Below are 14,645 nucleotides of genomic sequence, written 5' to 3'. Positions count from 1 at the left end.
TGAGAGTACAAGAGGAGGGGCCTGGGGGTGAGGCTCGTGGCGGGCTTCCTGGAAGAGGCCGACTAGAGCCAACTGACACTCAGTCCTCCAGGATTTCAGCTGGGCTGGGTAGGCGCCTTGATAGCATTTGTACCAGAGCATCAGTAGCCACACACCTGCTCTCTCCTGGGTAGGGAGTGACAGAGTGGCCTCCCAGACAGTGGGGATGGACCCGTGTGGTGGAGGTAGCTGCAGATCAGGCCCAGTGCATGGTAGGCCATATGCCTGTTAAGTAACTGTTCTGTAAGTGTCATGGGGACGAGCAGCATGTCACCAGCACTCCATAATTGCAGACTGAACGAAGGGTACATAGCACACCCACATACCTATGCAGCAACTGAGAACCAGGCCAGGAAGCAGCAGGGATTGGGACAGAATGTATGTGTGAGGTCTTGGGGACAGGATGGCTCCAAGGGCAGCTAATTCAGCAGAACCCAGGGTACCCCACCTGCCAGGGCGTCCTCCAGAGACCTGCTTCACTTTCCCGAAGGCCCATTATGACACCGGCTGAGCAGGACACTCAGGGCCCAGCTGCAGAGTGGTAACAACATTGGGGACTTGTCCCAGAGATACCCACCCATCCTAGTGCCAGGGTCCTTTACCACTGGAGGTCAGAGCAAAGCCGAGCCACAGAGTTGCGAGGTGGTTACAGCTAAGAGAACAGAGATGGTGACGACCGGGTCAGCATCATGGCACCCCATCTTGACAGCACCCCAGGAGGTGAAGACCAGTCATCTCCATTTTTTTTAATATTTATTTTTAAGGTTATTTTAGGTGGACACAATATCTTTAATTTTTATTTGTATGGGGTGCTGAGACTCGAACCCAGTGCCTCATGCATGCTAGGTGAGCGCTCTCCCACTGAGCTACAACCCCAGCCCAGTCATCTCCTTCTCACCAATGAGGAAACTGAGGCCGAGGGAAGTTAGGAAGGAGCTGGGGCCCTTTGGGTGGCAGGAGTGGGAAAGGAAGGCACATCCTCCGACTCTGACTCGGTCCACTCCCACCTGACCTGGGGTCTGATTATCCAGTGTTCACAGTCAACACGTGCAACGCAAGGACCCAAGAGCATGTTTTTGGAAAAGAGGAGAAAGACACAAACTCTCAAGAAAATATTGTTGAATGTCTCCTGTTATCGATACCTGCACAGGCCCTTCCTTCCCCTGCCTTCCCCCTCCGCGGGAGAGATGGAGGCCAGCGCTGAGAGAATGGGCCTTCCCCTGAATCGCCCTTTTGTAACAGAAGTAAATTATCTGCCAGCCTTTGGTGCTGGACAGTGTGATAATTCAGGTGTTTAAATGGTAATGAGCGTGGGGCCAACCAGGGGAGGGGGCAGTGAGTCAGAGGGGGACTCGGCGGGAATGAAAGGCGCTTGATCTCAGTACTAAGACATGATTTTCCCAAATCTGCCAGCTCCACTGGAAGAATGAGCTGATCCAAGACCCCACCGTCCTGCTGCCTGAGTCTGGGTTCCCTGGAGCAGGGCCAACCTGGCTCCATCAGAGAGGCTCTGGGTTGAGGAGCTCCCTGGGATGGGACAATGCCTGGAGAACAGTAAAGGGGCAAAGGGTCAGAGGGCACCCAGATGTCTAGGTGCCAGGACAATCTGCCATTTTGTTTTTTGGGAGGTGTTGGAGGGGGCGAGAGTTTCTCCGAGAGTAATAAGGGAAGTTTTTTAAGAACATATCTCCATCAACAGAGAAAGAGGGAGCAAGTGACTTGCCCAAGGCCACCAAGCCAGGGTTTAAGACCCCGTCCTTGCTGTTCATCACTGTATAATACTGCCACCCGTGACCATGTGAGAGTATGGGCTGTGGGTTGGGAAAATCTTAATGGTAGGTGCACTAATTAGCATTGGCTCCAGTTTCTCTGTATGCATCATCTAATTTAACCTTCACAGGAGTCTGTTCAGGAAGTGAGTGAACTGACGAACAGGGAAGTGAAGAAACATGCCCATAGGAGGTGGAGCCAGAACTTGAAAGCATGGCTTTCAAGCCCGAGCCCTGAGCCTTGACCCCAGGGGCAGAGACCCCCTGCCAACCAGGAAGAGCAGAGGAGGCTGCTTGGAGAGTACATCAGAGGCTTATCTCCAGTGGACCTGGTCTGTCACCTTCAGATGCCCCGAGCTCCCAGAGACTCTTCCTCAGAAAATAAGAATAGAGCCTCCACACCAGGAGCTGGGAGGGCTAGACACACAGTAGGTGCCATCCCAGGTCCAGTGGATGGTCCTGTAGGAGTCAGATGGCCCTGCCAGGCGTGGGTCAGGCCCGGCCCATCAGGCAGTGGCGTGGCGCCCTTTGCTGCACCCACTGGGAGAGGAGATGTTCTCAGTGTTCTCTACCCGCTGAGCCAGGGCGGGGTGAGTTCCAGGGCTGCCCAGGACACGCAGCTCCCGCAGAGAGGACAGGGAAATGCTGGGACAAACAGGAAAGAGAGTGAAGCAAGACAGTGGCAGGCCAATCCCTGGCACCCACTTGTTGCCTCCAGAGGGTGAGTAGGAGGGCGGGCAGGGGACCTCGCCCACCGATGGGCTGTACCTCTGTTTTGTGGGCAGTGAGGGGCCAGCAAAGGTGTTGATCTGCAAGAGGACACTGCGCCATTTCTCACCGGCCTTTCCTTGAAACCCGCTGTCAGAGCACAGAGCCCAAATGCCTTCAGGACAGTGGCTCTGCTGCCCAGGCTGCTGACCGCCATGGCTGCTCACATTGGGGATCTCCTTTGGAGCTGAGCCTTCAAAGTGTGGCCTTCAAAATCCAAACCAGAGTCTGGAGCACCCACTCCCTGGCCGCAGGGGCTCCCCGTGCCAAACGGGCTCCGTACTTGTCTGCAGCAGACCTTCCTGGCCCAGAAATCCCGGGGGCCCCTGTGAGTCTGGCCATCACCTGGTCTGGAAAGTGGCTCCCATCTGGGAGCAGGAGTGCCCTGGATGGGAAGAGGCAGAGAAGGGACAGTTTGTGAAAAAAAGCAAACAAGAAAGGGATTCTATTCCCTGAAAATGTGCTCTTTGTCTCTCTAGAGTTGGCGCTCAGGAGTCCCAGAAAGTAAGAAGCAGGGTACAGGGAGCGCACTGTGCTGCCAGGCCAGGGCTGGAAGCCACCGCGGTAGAGTGGGATGGGGCAGCCGCACCAAGGCACCGACCACAGGAGACTGAAGGCCGGGACTGTGCCTCCTCTCCCCTGCAAACTTCATGTATACACAGACAGTGGGAAAAGCTCCCAGACCTCGTCAAACCCACCGAGGGAGCAGAGGCTCCTGCCCACACTCCCCCTGAGTCGTTCAGCTAGTGTTTATTTAGTACCTACTATATACCAGCATTCAAGTGTTTGAGACACCACAGTAAACAAAAGATGAGGTCCCTGTGTTATGGAACTGGAAGTCCAGCAGGGAGAAGAGAAGCAGAGACTCTGGATCTCTGAGGCCTTGCCAACAGCCCAGCTGGTCCCTTTCCCAGATCATGGAGCTGGGACCCCGAGATGGGGGCAGTTAGCCTGAGACCCTCCTGTGTGCCGGGGCACAGCCTCCTGCCCACCAGTGTAGCCCATGGCATTCTGTGCACACTGGCTCATGAACGAACACCCCTGCTGTAAGCATCGCTCCTTCTTGGGAATTTCCCAGAAGCACCTGGGCGTGGAAGAGGCCAGCAGGGCCTGCTTGTAGTGAGGCTTTTGGACAGACTGAGCAAGGGTGGCCCCAGACAGCAAGCAGGAGGGCTGAGAGCAGCGCGGGAAGGGCAGCTTGGCATATTCTGTTGAGACCCCAGCTCTGGGGTTACCCAGCCTCGTGAACTTGGGCAGGTATCCTAACTCCCCTGGGCCTCAGTTTCCTCAGCTGTGAGTTGTAAAGGACAGACAGCTCAAGCATGTCCTATGGCCTCGATGAGCATTCACTGCCTGCCCTGTGGTAGGTATCGGAGAACAGCTGTCTTTGCTGTCACTCATAGGAGGTGGGACAGTCCCACTTTGCCAGGCGACCTGGTTGGACACGGCTAATCTAAGTTGAGTGCATGCTTTCTTGGCTCATAACCTGGTGCTATTGCGAAGCCTTTTCTCTTCGAGGGCCTGTTTCCCCATTTGTCCTTGAAGCGCAGGACTGGCTGATGTGGGAGCCAGGAGCACAGGGAGTGGAGTTTGTGCAGTGGGCGTCTTGAGTGCGTCTGCTGCTAACAAAACCATATGAATTAGCTGAGCACCGGTGGTGCATGCCTATAATCCCAGCTGCTCAGGAGGCTGAGGCAGGAGGATCACAAGGTCAAGGCCAGCCTAAGCAACTTGGCAAAACCCTGTCTCAAAATAAAAAGAGCTGGGGATGTCGTTCAGTGGTAGAGAGCTTGCTTAGCATTCGCACTCCCAGTACCCCCAAAACAAACCAAAGCGTTCAGATTGTGCCGGGCACCTGTGGTGAAGCTGTCTGGGAGCCAGGACCCCTGAGGAGCACCGAGGTCCCTGTGCAGCTCTCCACTGCGGCAGGGCCTGGAGTTGCTCTCCACACACAGGCAGGCTGATGGAGCGTGCGGCCTGCTCGCAGCGCCTGGCATGGACCTCTAAATCGAAAACACGATGTTTCCTGTTGGAGGCCAGCTCAGGGCTGGACTCCGTGTGGCCTTGGAAAGCTGGCCTCGCTCTCAGGAAGCCCTAACTCCCCACAGCACCGCCACAAAAAACAGTGGAAAAGTGAAACCTTTTCAAGTCTGTGTTTCCACTGTCAACAGGGGATGAGGCCTCCCCTCCCCTCCTGGAACTGCCTGCCAGCCTCTCCGCCCTGCCCCCTGGCCCGCCCTGCCCTTGGAGGCACCTCAGCTGCCCCTCGGCCCCAGACAGTCCCCTCTCATCAGAGGAGCCCTGTGTCCCCAATCCATGATATCATTCCGGCTTAATGCCAGCATGTCCACACCTTGGTCCTCCCGCTGTGTGGTGAGAGAGACTCAGGACCTGCCCAGCATCCTACAGCAAGGTGCAGGCAGACCTGGTCCTCTCCATCCTGCCCCAAGAAAGCTCGCAGGATCTGCAGGCCACTGAGGAAGGCCCTCCTCGTGTGTGGCTTCTTTGTTTCAGTGAAGTTGCTGCCTGATTCAACAGGAGTTTCTTTGACTTTGTCCTATAACAGGAGTGATATGTTGCAGAAGTAACTTTAATGATGTCCTGGTTTTTTTTTGTTTGTTTGTTTGTTTTTTCTTGGTAATACTGCTTATTGTAGACAGCCAGGAAGTCCAGAAAAGTGAAAGATGAAAAATAAAACTGCCTCTAACCTCCCCCACAGAGGTCATCCTGGTGGGTCGTTCGCTGTATTTCTTTCTCATCACTTTGTAATTTCCTTTCCTTCTTTTTCAAACTTAAGTCACCAGCATATTTCAGGGTCACTCAATATTCCTAGAAAATGTGATTCTTAATGGCTCTGTGGAGGGGTCAGAGCAGTGTCCCCCTTTGCAATCAGCTTGCCCTGGTCTGGTCTGGGGTGATGGGATGCCTTTGGGGACACTGTGAGGAGATGCCCCCAACCTGCAGTGTAGTTCCAGGTGAAGGCAGCTTGGCCCGGACCCCCATGCTGGGGAACCTAAGTGGCTGTGATTTTCTGCAAGACTCTGGCCAGTCTGTGAAGGGGGTGAATGGACTCCTGTGACAAAACCCTGCTTGCTGGCTGGCTGCAGACACAGCAGGTGCTCCTCCGCTTAGTAGGTCTGTAAATGGATATCAAGGGCCTACTGTGTGCTGCCGTGGGTACATCTAGTTGACCAGAGCCCAGTGCTGCCCCATGCCCCTGCCCTCTTTGACCTGCAACCAGCCAGCCCTCCTCAGCTGGGTGGCGGGAGCAGCAGGGGTCCCGGGAGGAGCCATCTCCAGCTCCCTCCACCCCACCAACGTCCTTGGTGGCCCTAAGACAGCTTTATGGAGGACGGATTGAGGCTGTCTCCCTGCTGGCAGGTTTATTTCTTCATTTTTCAAGCCTGGTTCTGCTTTTTCCATGCTGGCCTCCCTGCCCCCACCCCACTGCCTCCCTGTACTTCCTCTCCCTTCCCCCTCTCATCTGTGGGCCCAGCCAGGAGAGAGGGCCGCTGGCCTCCAGGGTGATTGAATCAGTGGGGGAGACAGGCCCGGGTTTTCTGCGTGAGTGCTTTTGGCTCTCTGCCCTTGGAGAGGGGCTGGGGAGGCATGTGATGGCAGCCACCCGGGGCCACCGAGCTGCCAGACAGCTCTGTTCCCTGGATTCTGGCCCCCAGTAGAGCCTGGCCTCCCCCGAGTCCAGCCTCACTCAGGCCTCAGTTTCACCTCCAGCAGAAAGAGCAGGTCCCCTCCAGACCCAAGAGGAAGGAGAAGTGTCCCGGCCGCTGGGACTGCTGACTCACACTTGGAAACTTCTTAAACATCTGTTGCCTCCGGGCTGCAGACCAGGGGCCCCAGGATGAAGAAGAGAGGGAGACTCCCGTTTATTAAATACCTACTGTGTGCCCGCCAGCAGTCACTCAAAGTTGTGCTGCTGCTGGTAGCAGCAGGTCAGAGTTGCCGGCCTCAATTTCCAACTGAGAAAGTACAAACTCCTCCCACTAACCTGGGGGCTTCTAGAAGAGAAGGGGCTGTGGCTCCCTGGGGACAACAGGAAGCCCAACACTCAGGTAGGACCCAATAAGTGCCCGGAAAACTTGATTCTACTGAAGGGAGACCAGAACGGTAAAGAATGTGGACCAGAAGCACACAGCTAGAAATGGAGCCCAGATCTGCCTGGCTTCTGCACCACTACTTGTTCTTGGTGGCACCAAGCCACCTCTTCGAGGCTTGAGCCTTGGCAGGGTGGCCTGCCATTCCAGCTATGGTGGGCAGAGAGCTTGGTGGCTCCAGGTCTCACCCCCTTCCTGCCAGCCAGTGTCTGTCCCTCTACTGGTCAGGCCCTGCTCTCTGCCTCTTCCACAGGAAGGAGGGGCCAGAGGGGAAAGCCCCCTCTCTCCGCTCAGCTCGGCACTCCAGCTCATGGAAATGAAAAACACATTGGCTTCATTATCCCCGGATTGAATGAGCAGGGTTGCCATGGAGACAGCCATCTCAGGCCGGCGAGGGGGCAGGGAAGGGGCTGGCAAGGCCAAGGCAAGTGGGGACCGGGCAGCGGGTGAGCAGGCACGCTGGGCAGGCAGGCCACAGGAACAATTGCCATTTGTGCCACCAGCCCTCTCTCAGGGGCCCCGCTTCCGATCGACATCGTGGGGCAAAGAGGGGCAGCAGGGACATAGCAGACAGGCACCATCCTCCACTGACTGGCTTCTCGTCCACCTGTCCCACCTCCCGTCTATCTGTCCCCTTCCTGGAGGGGTGTCAAGACTGGAGTCAGGGTCAGGCCTCACACCATCCTGAAGCTCAGGAAGAGAGATGGAGAGAGTGAGGGCAGAGGGGACAGGTAGGAGCCAGGAGAGGGTCATTGGGCCCACTCCCCAGCAAAGACCAGCCCTGGGGTTCCACTGGCCTCTCAGGGACGTGGATGGAGGAAATGCCCCAGGATGCCAGGCTGCACACATCACAGCTGGGGCCAGGGTCATCCCAGTGACCCTGTCCTCCAGCAATACCTCTGAAAAGAGGCTGGATTCTAGCATCTGGGAGGACATTTGGATGGACTGGCTAGGATGGAGTGACAGCAGGGAGCCCAGCCTGGCAGCCTGGGGAGGAGGCACCAGAGGGGTATCCTCGGTTCTAGGCCTGAGCTAGGCCATCCCCCAGGACCTTGACCTGGGCCAGATGTTCAAATGGTCCCTTTCTCCCTGGCCCTGGGTGCTGCCTGCCTTCTCTGCCCTGTAAGCTGTCCTGTCCAGGTAGGCCCAGCCCTGCCACTTAGGATTTAGGCTGCCTCCTTTGCACCAGCCCATCCTCCCTCCTGCTCCAAGCTCCCTGGTGATGTAGGAGCCCCAGCTGGAGCCCAGAGGGGCACCAACAAGCACTGCCACCTTCCTCTGAGCAGGTAGCCTCGTCCTTCCATGTGATCCAGAGACACTGGGGGCCACTGCCAAGCACCACTTTGCAGAGGGACCAAGTGCCCACAGACAACCCTTTCAGAAAGAGCCAGTCAGAGAAACTCATTGCCTCCCCAGCTCCAGTCTCAACCTTGACCTCAGCCCCAGAGCCCACTCAGTTGCTGCATCGTCCAGGCCTGCCCATCTGCACAGGTCCCAACTGCTCTCACACTGCCAGCTTCTCTTCCAGTCACCCCTTCACCCAGCGTCCTCTCTCCCCTCCCTAGCCCATGTCCCCAAGCCCAGCTTCCTCCCATGTTTGCATTGGATGAGGAAACGGAGGCTAATGGAAGGGAAATGACTTGACCAAGGCCCCGGTGTGTGGGAGGTGGTAGATCAGGCCTTTGGAACCCCCTGAGATGGGCCAAGAATTCACATGGATCCAGAAGAAAACTCCTCCAGAGGCTGGTTACAGCTTTCCTGCCAGAGCTCCCTGATCTGAGCTCCTCCGTGGATGGCCATCTCTGTGGGGAGGGACCCGGAGGAGTGCTCAGGAGCTAAGCCAGGCCTGACTTCTCTCTGAGCCTGAGTGAACGGGGGGCAGTCAGATGGCCCTGCCCGCAAACAGGCGTGTGCGTCTGCGGAGACAGGTGGTGAGTGGGCGGCAGACGTGGTCAGGGTGCCAATGGCACTGTAGTAGCCTTTCCCTCCTGCCAAGTGGGGGTGGGTGCCAAGGGGACAGCAGAGGTGATCCAGGGGTTCCCGAACAGCCAGCTGGCCGCTAGCAGATGCCAGAGGCGATTTCTAAAACGCAGATTCCCCGGCTGTCCAGGGAGGCCGGGGCAGAGCGAGAGCTCGGTGAACTTGTAACTTCCCCACTCACAGCTGGGCGACCGGGGGCCTGGCCCTGGGACCCTGTGCGTTCAGCCTCTCGGGCTGAAGTCCCTTCTCAAGGCCCTGCTGCTGGAGTAACGACCCTCTGCTGACCCTCTCTGGGCTTTGTCCTGCAGAAGGTCAACCTCGGGCCAGCCCAGGGGTCTCCCTCCTCCTTCATCCATCCTCAGCCCACAGCCCACAGTCCCCATGGCATTAGGTCCCCACTGTTGACCTCTCATGACTCGGCAGCTGCAGGATCTGGGCCCGCCTCCCAGCCACCACCATGCCACCGCCCAGCTCCCCACCCACTGGCCGAGGGCGGCTGCTGGGCAAGCGTGTCATTTTCCCTGCTGGGGATTATAGGTTTGGGGCTGAGGGAGTCTGAGCTGGAGGAGGAGGAGCTGGGACTCTCTCCCTGGTGCCAGGCCAGAGAGAGACACCTCACGGGAAGGGCGGGCTCATGCGTGGTGCTATTTGGGCTGGGATGGGAATTCCAGTAACCTGATGTTCCGGAACTCTGTGTGTGTGTGTGTGTGTGTGTGTGTGTGTGTGTGTGTGTGTGTGTGTGAGCCTCTTCTGAAGGTCAAGACCTCTCTTATACTTGCGATTTAATAGTTCTAATGATCCTGGGGCAAACCCAGCTCATTTTCCAGACAGAAAAAAAGACAAAGCTCAGAAAGGGCAGCAGATAGGCCTGAGCCACACAGCAGGTTAGGGCAGAGCCAAGATGGGCCTTCGCCCTGCCACCAACTTCCATTGATAGGACAGCCTCTTCCTTGCTCTCCTTAACCATCCTCGGGGACAGGGGCAGCAGGGGAATTGACCAGGTCATCATAGACCTCCAAGAAGGCCCAGCTGATGGGTCAGGCTCTGCAGGGGAGTGGGGAGTAGAGAGTGCTTCCCTTTTCTGCTCTGCAGTCACGGTGGCTTTGGAGGGTCCTTCGTGAGCCGTACTCACAGTGTGGCAGCATCAGCTGTGGATGTGCAGGAGCTGGAAACGTGTCCCTGTGGTCCACCTCTGTGAAACTTGAGATGGGGCTAAGTGCCCATGAGGTGACTCCAACTCTAGTGGGGCAGAGGAGGGCCGCAGTGGGCCGGGGCCAGGGCCTGAGCAAGCCTGTGTGGCTTGAGGACCTGAGAAGCGAGGATTTGAGGCAGCGTGGTGGAGAGGTTCTGAGAGTCGGACTGCTGAGATGTGGGCACATCACAGCTCCCCTGAGCCTCAACAGCGAGAGAAGATGAGCCTGAAACACGGAGGGAAGCAAAGCCCACGCCGCCTGGAGTGTTAAATAGACCCTCGCCCTGCTCCTCCTCGGTTCTGTGGGTGTTATGGGGCCCCGTGGGCCTCTCCTGGGCTGGGTTCCTCAGGACCCACCTAGGGGAGCCACCCCTCCCCGGGGGTAAGTGACCAGGCTGCTGGCAGCTAGAGGGACCTCGCAGGACCAACACATGTCCCCTTTCAGGCCCCGAGGAGCAGGGAGGCTGAGGGAGCCAAGGCCGGGGGGCAGCCTGCCTGTCCTGGGGAATTCACGGCGTGTCTGCCTGTCACGAGTACCTCGATAAGGAAGATTTGTGGGTGAGATTTGCAATTCTGTTTTCTCTGGGGTTATAAATCAGCTGCACGCACATCCCCAGTGCGGCACAGGCCTGAGGCTCAGAGCCACTCACAGGCACCCGCCGTGCGCCACTCAGTGCAGGCCCTGCTCCATGTTCCCGGGGCAGGAGCGGGGAGCTTCAGGAGCCACACATGGGGAAGATCCAGCTCCCCGAAATGCTACTTGTTCTAGCAAGATCCCAGAACCATCTAGAATCTAAGTGGGTGGAGAAACGGCACATCCTGTGAGTGACCGGTGTGAGCTTGGGAACAGCTTGGCTGGGCTCAGTCTTTGAACCTGCAACTTAGTAACTGTGCCCTTGGCCACGTTGCTTTCAAAGCTTGGTACCACAGATTCCCATCCATGAAATGGGGCTATTTAAAGCATATAATTCAGAGAATAAAATAAGTTAATCTGTATAGAGTACTTAAAACATTGGGAAGAGGGCACAGTGGCATAGGCCTGTGATCCCAGGTACTCAGGAGGCTGAGACAGGAGGATTGCAAGTTTGAGACCAACCTCAGCAACTTAGCAAGGCCCTACCCCAAAATAAAAAATAAAAACAGCTGGGCAGGTAGCTTGGTAGCAGTGCACTTGTTTACCACAAGAGAGGTCCTGGGTTGATCCCCAGTGCCCCAAAACAAAAACAAAAAGCCCCCAACAGAGCCGAGTACATAGTAAGAGCTCAGGAAGGCTTGGTTGTCATCTTTTCATCATCAATTAAAAGTATACTTGGGGTTTGGTGTCAGGGCAAGGCTTGAACCCCAGTTCTGCCCCCTTGCTAGCTGTGTGAACTTGGACATGCTTCCGACCCTCTCTGATCCTCCAGCCCCTAAGCTATGAAATGGACTGTTAACTATCTACATCCAAAGGTTGTTCTGGGCTTAAAGGGGACAATGCTTATAAAGGATGTGATCTGAGAACCTGGGACATGTCAGCCAGTAGGGACATGTCTGCCTCAAGGTGGAGTACAGGGGCTGGAGCTTCTGGGTTGGAGCCTCCAGGTGGCTCTGCTCCGTGGCCTGTCTTGCTGAGGGAGGACAGTGTGCAGAGTGTTTAGAAGAGAGGGGAGGCTCTGGGGAGGGGCGAATTCCAGGAACCTCTGTCTCCTTCACCACAGGGGAAGAAACCACTAGCCACACGGCCTCCCTCCTACCCCTCTCCCGACCCTGATGCACAAGGCACCGTGGGCGTGAGAATGGGCATTGCAGATGAGCAGGTGTTACTCATAGCTCTGCTATGCACTTACTGGGTGGCCTTGGGCAGGTCACTTAACCCCTCCACTCCCTCCAGTGAAGGATAATTGCGTCTGCCTCACCGGGCAGCTGGAGAGCAAGTTAAATGAGATAATGTACATGGAGCACTTAGCCCCGCTCCCGGCGGCAGCCGGATAAGTGCTCTGCAAATGCAATCGCGGCCCCTGTCTGCCTCCTCTCCTCTCTCCACTCCCACGCGCCCCCCTCTCCCCTCGCGCACCTGATGCGCAGGCACCGCATCCTCCCAGGCCAGACGTTTCAATATTTCTCTCTGGGAAGATGGGCTTTAAATCCAGAAGGCGCCTCTGGAACAAACCCCGAGCGAACGTGGATGGAAGATGACGTTAGAAAACCCGACCTGCCCTGTTCTGATCCGGGTCCCCCGTGCCCACTACGCCAGCTGAAGTGTGCTATTGCAGGAAGCCCAGCGCTTGCGGGTCCATCGCCTCCCACCCCAATGCCTTTACAGCCTCCTCAGGGTCCTTGGGTGCTGTCAAACATGGGCTGGTTTCCAAGCTGTTTCAGGCATTTTTACCTGCTCAGCCATAAAGCCCCGGAAAGCAATGAATCTGGGATGAGTTGCTGCTTGCACAATGCGGGGAGGGGGGAGGGAGGCAGGGACCAGGGCCCATATTTTTGCAGAGCTGACGTTTTTGCACCTCTCCCTCCCAGCTCTCTGCCTGGGTGAGCTGGACAGTGAAGCCTTGGCCGTGGATAATTGTCAGGAGCATCCCAGGCCAAGCCTGGGCTCTCTCGTCAGAACTTTGGAGGCCGGACTTCTTCGTTGCCACGGAAACCAGTGTGTTCCCTGGAAAGGAAACCACAGTGGTTGGGCTGTTAAGGTGCCCCTGTGCTCCCCCCCCCAAAAATAGGTTCCCTCCGAAACCGATTCCTCTGAAACCATCCAGTAGACAGCCTCCTGCCCCCTCCTTGAGCCTGTGGAAATGAGAGAAAATGAAATCTGCCCCTGACCTTGTGTTTTTCACCTCTTTTAAAAACATTCCACTGTAGCACAAGGACATGTTTTGTTTTTTCTTATTTATCTTCCTCCCCTGCCAGCTGGGGCTCTGAGTCTTTCTCCTCTTGTTGACTGAAGCCAGAAGGGAAAGGACTTCCACATCTTTTTTTTTTTTTTTTCTTTCAGCTGTCAGCAAAAATAAACAGGCAGGTTTATATTTGGAAAGCAGAGGGTCTCAGCCACCAGATCGCTATGTCCGGGGGAGGTCACAGGCCTGGTACCCCCTCCTGCCACCAGGGCTTGAAATCTGATCTGCAGATTGGCGAGGGGCGGGTGTGTGGAGCGGGCCTGTCTCTCTCAGGTTGACTTTTAAATGCCTTTGGAGACCATGGAGCTTCTTCTCAGCTGACAACACTGGGCCTGGGAGTGATGGTTTTAGGAAAGAATCACCTGGAACAACCCCAGCAAGGGATGGGCTGGGGGATCTCGTTCCTGTCCATCATGTGGTCCCCAGGCCGGGACGTGGGAGTTCTCGCTCATCTCCCAGACAGGAACCTGGGCTTCCTGGAGCCTTTGGGACCATCCAAGAAGAAGAGTCAGGAGCACAGCCAAGCCCTGTGGATGGCTATTAGAGACAAAATAGGAAAGAAGTCAGAAAGGCTGTGGCCAAGGTCCCCTTGGGCATCCCTGAATGCTTCTGAGAATCCACTAGAGGAAGAAAGAGAGATGGAAAGACCTTGATCCAAAGCCCCGCAGGACCCTCCCCTCCCTACCTGAACCACAGTCTGGTTCCTGAGTCCTCCAGGCCCCTCCCCAGCCTGCCCCCCAGGGTCTCTGTTCCCTGGGTTTTTTTTTTTTTTTTTTTCAATCTGAACAGTTAATTTTTCACCTAAAAGTGACTCCCTGTTCCGTAAGTAATTTTAAACAAATTCTGTTCCTGTCCCTGTTCTTACACGGGGGGCAGGGGGGGTGGGGGAGAAGAGCCAGCTGCATTTGCCGCTGTCTGCTGTAGACTCAGGGTGCAATTCGAATCGGTGTGTGCTCCGAGAGGCGGGCCTGTGCAGAGCCCTGGGCAGCTGTGGGTCCAGTGCTCTGTCCATGTGACGCTCCAAGCAGGGCACAGACCAGCTCCAGGGAGAGGCAAGGTCCCCGGGAAGTACCTCAGGGTCCCCAGCCCTTTTCAGCCCTCTTCTGGATTTTCAGCGGATCTTTGTTGATTCCTGAAACCTTGTCAGATCTTGCTATTAGCATGAGACTCTCAGAGTGTAGAGTAAACTAATGAATTACAGCATGATTACACAGCACATAATTAACTTTGTAATTAATATGCAACTGCCACTTAAGCTAAAACACTGCTTATGGAGACGTACGGCAATAGTAAATCACAGGTCAGAAATAGCACTTTGGAATTTTCAAAAGAACCAGCGTAAGCAGGGAATCACTTAAGGCAGCAGGGCAAGTTAATTAAAAAGTGGATACATTGTGAGGGTCTTGCTTCCTTTCAGTACCTTCTCCTTTAGGAAAGATCCCTCTGCCACCCTGTCAAGCTGACCAGCCTGGCTTGGTCAAGAGGACACTGGGCATGTGGCTTTATTTCCAAAATAAGTCAGGCCTCCCCTGCCCATCCCCACATCTTAGCCCTCTGCCTAGCCACACTGTCCCCCTAGTGCCCCTTCCCAGCCCTCAGAGCCTGGCCCTACCCTCCTCCTCCAGAAGCTTGTGGGTGCCCCCAGCCCAACCCAGGCCTCGGTGGTCCAACCCTGTGGTGGGTGCTGTTGGCAGGTGGCTTGGACCTTATCCCTGGAGGCTGCCTGGTCTGGGACGTCAGTGGACCAGGCCCCTGAGTAGCCTCATACCCTGAGACTCCTGGAGCCCAGACAAGAGGCCAGGCCACACGATGGGGACCAGCCCTGGCTGGATCCACCCCACATGACAAGCACCTTTTGGAGAGAATGGGATCTCGAGGAGATAGTGTGGCAGCCTCAGCCCAGGTG

General features: G+C 56.2%; 1 long non-coding RNA gene across 2 annotated transcripts in view; it reads left to right on the top strand.

Annotated features, from left to right (window-relative positions):
• LOC144375240 (uncharacterized) overlaps window positions 1–12,703 on the top strand; it is a 103,989-nt gene extending 91,286 nt beyond the window's left edge. The window contains exon 5 of one of the 2 annotated variants that reach the window (XR_013434826.1): window positions 12,366–12,703. This is a non-coding gene — a long non-coding RNA (uncharacterized LOC144375240). Of the gene's footprint in view, window positions 1–10,305; window positions 10,331–12,365 lie in introns of those variants that run through there. The other variant, XR_013434822.1, reaches the window with a different exon arrangement.
• Window positions 12,704–14,645: the final 1,942 nt, after the last annotated feature.

This window comes from Ictidomys tridecemlineatus, chromosome 1 (genome assembly GCF_052094955.1).
Source record: "Ictidomys tridecemlineatus isolate mIctTri1 chromosome 1, mIctTri1.hap1, whole genome shotgun sequence".
NCBI lineage: Eukaryota > Metazoa > Chordata > Mammalia > Rodentia > Sciuridae > Ictidomys > Ictidomys tridecemlineatus.
Note: the sequence above shows the minus strand (reverse complement) of the source record. Positions and strands in the feature narration are given on the sequence as shown.